This window comes from Chamaea fasciata, unplaced genomic scaffold, assembly GCF_029207755.1.
Source record: "Chamaea fasciata isolate MVZ Bird 193981 ecotype frontalis unplaced genomic scaffold, bChaFas1.0.hap1 SCAF_13, whole genome shotgun sequence".
NCBI lineage: Eukaryota > Metazoa > Chordata > Aves > Passeriformes > Sylviidae > Chamaea > Chamaea fasciata.
The window spans coordinates 2,953,913-2,959,698 of record NW_027094098.1 but is presented as its reverse complement, the minus strand read 5'-3'; positions in this window follow the sequence as shown (position 1 = coordinate 2,959,698).

Here is a 5,786-nt window from a genome sequence, read left to right as displayed (position 1 = left end):
GCCGGCACCGCCCCGCGCCGCTGCGCATGCGCGGGGAGGGACCGGGACTGGAGAGGCGGCCCCGGGAACGGCGGGGTCGGGACCGGGAATAGCGGGGTCGGACATAGCGGGATCGGGACCGGGAATAGCGGGGTCGGACATATCGGGACCGGGAATGGGAATAGCGGGGTCGGACATAGCGGGATCGGGACCGGGAATAGCGGGGTCGGACATACCGGGATCGGGACCGGGAATGGGAATAGCGGGGTCGGACATAGCGGGATCGGGAACGGCGGGGTCGGGACCGGGAATAGCGGGATCGGACATAGCGGGATCGGGACCGGCGGGGTCTGGATACGAAAGAGCGGAATCGGGAACAGCAGGATCGGGCAAAAGCGGGGCCGGGAAGGTGAGATCGGGATCGGGGGAGCGCGCATGCGGGATCGGGGCAGGCAGGAGCAGAGGAAGCAAGGAGAGGGATGCAGGGGAGGATGGAGCAGATTCGGGGAAGGCGGGATCGGGGAAAGAGAGCGGCAGCTGACGGTGTGGGACAGGCGTGTGTGTCTGTATGTGTGTGTATGTGAATATTTTCACGCCATTTTACTGACACGGTTTAATGTTTAATTGTGGGCCATTGGATTTTGGCGGTTAAAGGTCGGGAATTTAATTGAAAATGTCCAAATGACCGTGTTTTCCAGGTGAATGGTGCCTACAGATGGAGGTGTGGTCACGCTGGCACCCCGAAGGTTTCAGCTTCATCCCCCTGCACCATCCATGTGTGACATCTCAGCAGGGATTTTATCGAGGAGCTGCCACACAGACATCAGTCAGGGCTTTGAGAGGCTCAGCTGAAGGTTTTTGATAGGCATGAAAAGCATTTAGGTCTTGGACACAGAGCAGAATGGGTTCGTAATGGTTTATTTTAATACTGGAGTTGAATATACAGTCGCTGATTAAAGGAGGAGCGAGAGCCATAAGGCTCTGCACACATCGGTGAGCTGGGCTGGAACATCTGTCCCGGGGTCAGCAGGGTGTTCTTGCAGTGGGTGCTGCTGACACGCCTGGGAAGTCTAAGCTGTGCTTTTCAAGGAACTTGCGGATTTTTGGCAGTGTCCTTTGTCTCATTAGCCACATTAGTGCATTAGCACCTAGAATTAGTGTACTTAGTACACCAAGCACTTAAACACTAGCAGGGTTTACATACTTTTATTTACATTGTTTTAAAGGCAAAGACAGGTTTGGGAGCTTTGTGGAAATGCTGAAAAGAATCCTGTTGCTCCTTTCTGCTAAGCTGAAGGAGGTGTCAGCACAGGAGACACGGCTTTTTTCTTAGAATGTGTCAGTCCCATTAGTAGTGAAGTGTCTTAAGTATGACTTGATTTTTGGCAGCATGACATATTCCTACAATAAAATTGATTTATAAACTAAAAAAAAATAAAAAGGTTGTGTGACTCTTTGTTCTGTCTTCCTCTAAAAGATTTGAATAGAGTTTCCCTGTGTCTGCCTATGAGAAAATGTCATTAAAATTCACAAGTTTCATTTTTTAAATGAACTGCAGGGCACACATTAAGTGTTTGGTCCCACAGAGTGAGATTTGTGCCTTTGCTATCAGTTCTCATTCTCATGTGTTTAGGGTTTGGCTGGCTTGGGGTTGGAAGGCTGAGCACGGCTGTGATCACGCCATGTGATCCGTGCCCAAAATTTGTGTTTATCGTTACATAATTACATGAATAAACAATCTTTTGCATGCTTCACAAAGAATTTGTAAAATTCATAGAAGAAAGCACAAGGCTTGCTTTGTTTTGTTGTAAAGATGCAACCACAAAGGCATGAAAATAAATGCTGGCTTTGCTCTTTTTTGTCTGAAAAAAAGGAAAAAGTTGAGGTTTTCACTACAGCGTGTCCTTGGTTGGGCTCGTGGTGCAGCTGCACAAACACTGCACTGCCTGTGCAGTGCTGCAGAGGGGACAAGGCTGCTTCTGTCACAAGCTGAGCAGGGACAGCCCCTCAGGACCATGGCACAGAGAAATCCGTGCTCCTGGAATGCTCAGGAATGCTGTGTTTTGAATTATATGGGATTTTATTTCAGAGAATGAACCAGAACCCGCAGAAAGCTCAGTGAGGCTGACCACGAGGCTTCCAGGTACAGCCAAGGAAAGGAGCTTTCCTTGGTGAGAAAAACTCCAGGGGTGAAAAGGGGAAAGGGAGGCTTCTTATTTTCCCAGGAGTGTGCCTTGGGGTCGGGTGATGATCCTGGGAGCACCACGAGGCTCTCTAATGCTGCAGGGCCGGGTTGGAGCCTGACACTGAAGGAACAGCTCCAGGGAAATTGAGCCTGCTGCCCCAGGGCTGCCCGGACCTTTCCTGGCTGGAGCTGATTTCACACCAGCCCGTGCCACCGTGTGGCAAAGGAACACGGTGCACCGCTCCTCTCCCAGCTCCGAAACTCTTCCTGTGAGGTTCTGCCCTCTTTCCACCTTCCTGGACTGGCCGGGAGCAGGGGAGCAGCGTGAGTTTCATCTGCCAAGTTCCTGAGCTCCATCTCAGCAGCTGCTGGGCAGTGGAAATCCCAGGAGTTCTGCCCTGGGATGTTATTCCAGTAGGAATTGTGCTTTGGAGCCAGCTTTTCTGAGCGTCTCCCGATTCCAGCCAAGCAGGTAACTGAACAATAACTGTATGGGGATAATCCATAACGTGGCTATGAAGCCTTTAAGCTTTTACCTTCATTTTTCATCCAAATTGCTCGGGGTCCTTTCTTCCCTTGCACAAGCACCAGATTTCACAGCCTTCCGGTGCTTTAAGGCAGAGAGGGACTTTTTATCTGGGCAGAGAGGGACAGGACAGGGGATAATGACTTTAAACTGTCAGAGGCAGGTTTAAGCCAAGATATGGAGAAGAAATCCTTCCCTTTGAGGGTGGCAGGCCCTGGCACAGGGTGCCCAGAGCAGCTGTGGCTGCCCCTGGATCCCTGGCACTGTCTCAGGCTGGGTTGGATGGGGCTGGGACCCACCTGGGATAATGGAAGGTGTCCCTGCCCATAATTGCATGAGCTTTAAATGTCCCTTCCAACCCAAATCCTTCTGTGATTCCATGATCCTGTGATTTGAACAGTTCATTCCACTTTTTGTTTCCTGCCACCCCACTCGCTCCCAGGGGACAGCAGCGTTCTTCTCCAGCATAAACACAGCCTTTACAGAGATGATGCAGGTTTTCTCTGGGAGCCTTTCATTTGCGCAGTTATGCAGGCCCGTCGTGCATTGTACAGTATCTCTCTTGTTTGCCAGGAACGTCAGCCTGGTGGGAAGGCAACAAAAGACTCCGAGGGATAATCAGCAGATGTAAGGAAACAATGCCAGCGGCAGGAGAAAATAGCTGGAGAGGTTGCTCCTGGGGCTGGACACGGCCTCAGTGGGATGTGGCAGTGCTGTTGTCAGTGTGGAAAAGATCCCAAGTGAAAGCAGGAGTCACTGGAGCTCGTGGATCCTCTGGATACTGAGTAATCTCCTGGAACTTTCACCTTTCCTGGGAACAATGATCTATCCCTACTGCCTCGGGTTTTCTGAGGGATTTAGCCTGGACAGGATGTTGGTGACAGCTCCTCTCCTTTGGCACACAGCAGTGTGAGCATGGAAACCCTCCCTGCCACTGGCTGTGGTTTTCTTGTTCTCACTACAGATTTTTACCTTGACCTTTTTTGTGGGTCTTTGTATTGAGTTTCCTTTTACTCACCTTTTTGGTCTGTATATGATTCACAGTTGTTAACTTCAGGCTGTGCTTTGGCCTATACAGCTCCAATGGTTTACTAAGTCAAGTGAGAAGTTGTTCAAAGAGAGTTTGTTCTCACAAAAGGGTAGATGTTTCTGTAGTTTACCTTCCCCACACTTATCATTACAGCAATTTTTATAATTATGAGCTACTTATCACCCCACGTTTTACAACAGCACAGGTAAAGTAATGGGAAAAGGTCTGAGTGTTTTCATACTTCAAAATAATGATGAATTTGATGAAGAAGTTCGATGAAGAAACTTGAAAGTCTGCAGCTTTGACTAGGGTGAATTCTTTCTCAAATGACGGGATTCAGGAATTCTGAGACCCTCTTCTCCCCCTGTGTGCATGGTGTGTGTTCTCCTTGCAGAAGGATGTTGACACACCAACACAGCAGGAGAGGAAGGAGTAACCTACTGCATTTATTCCAGGAATCTGCTCTCACCATTCACCTGGGTGTAACTGTTTGGCTCTAAAATGAACACTTAAACACTGTGCACTTACAAAGCCTACGACGGTTGAAGGTATATATTGCAGAAGTGGAGTGTTCAGATTTTAAAACAGATTTGTTTTGGCTGAGGGCTTGACTACCATCCGTGGAGCTCTGTGCCAGTAAAAACAGCTGTAGAAGCTGTCTGTCCAGAGCTGAACTGAGGAGCCTGTGCAGTCCTGCTGGAACAACATGGGCACTTGGTTCTTTGGGGACATGAGCAGCACAATCAAGGATGCTTAGTCACAACCAACTGTTCTGGAAGTGACTTTTCTGACTCCACAGAGTGATTTTTTTTTAATAAAAAAATACAGTGCTTTAAAATTGTAATTGCACTTGAGGAAGCTGCATTTGATTCAGGGATATTATGGAAGCAATAAAGAGATTTAAAAGAAATCAGCAGTTTTCTGGCAATTATTTGCTCAGCTCAACTATTAATATTGGTTTGTTTGCCAGAACATGATCAAAAACATTTGGCAGGCAAGACTTGGTCAGGAAAGCGAGCCAGTAAAATTGAGCTGTCATCTAAGTACATACAGAAAAACTGTTCACTTGGCATGAAAAACAGACTGTTTACAGAAATAATAAACATGCCCTCGAAAATTATGTTCCTCCTCTCTAAAATCACGGAAGGTCACAAGACTTTGACCTTACAGAAGGAGTATAACACTTTATGAGACTCCTGTCAAAGCACATGATAAAAAATAAATACACTGCAATAAAGAAGTGTCAGGCTGATGGCTCAGATGTGCCTCCCTGCCGTGCCCTGTCCCCTTCCCGCAGGATGTGGGCTGGCTGCTGCCAGGCCCCCACAAACCCACCCATCCTCCTGACACATCACCCCGTGTAATTAACTCCTGTTCCATCTCCCCATAAACCTTGCACACAACCAAACGTGTCAGAGTGAAACAGAAGGTTTTGAGAAGCGTAATTTGCAAAAGCCCTTCTGGTGATTCAGCTGCTGGATAGAGCCCCAGGCGCGGGGTGTCCGTGAGGAACACTCTGGTTTGGCCACGGCCCGCTGCTTTCTCTGAGCCCTGGGCACGGAGCAGTGAGCTCCAGGGAAGGATGGTGGCTGGCTGCAGCTGGAGGAGGTGCTCACCCCTGGCCAGCTCCCCTGAGGGCAGTGCTCTCAGCTGTTTGCTCCTCAGCACTTCCAGGTTCACTCTTGATGTGGATTCCTCCTTCTGTCCCCAGAAAGCTGTTGGCTGAAATGCTCCAGTGTGACCTGCAGGCCTGGCAGGGACACAGCACTCATCCTTGCACCCAGGGAACTGGGGTTGTTCAGTGGGGGTACAGGAGGCTCACGGGGGCCCTCATCACTTTCTGTCACTGCCTGAAAGGAGACTGTGCTCAGGTGGGTGTCAGCCTCCTCTCCCAGGTACCAAGAGACGGGGGGGCTGGTTTGGGTTTTACAAGGAGGGAGGTTTAGAGTGGGTTTTACAAAAACTTTCTTCGCTGAAATGGGGCTCAGGCTTTGGACCAGGCTGCCCAGGGCAATGGTGGTTCAGACTCGTAGTCAGCACTGCTGTGCTTCCTGGAGATGTTATGG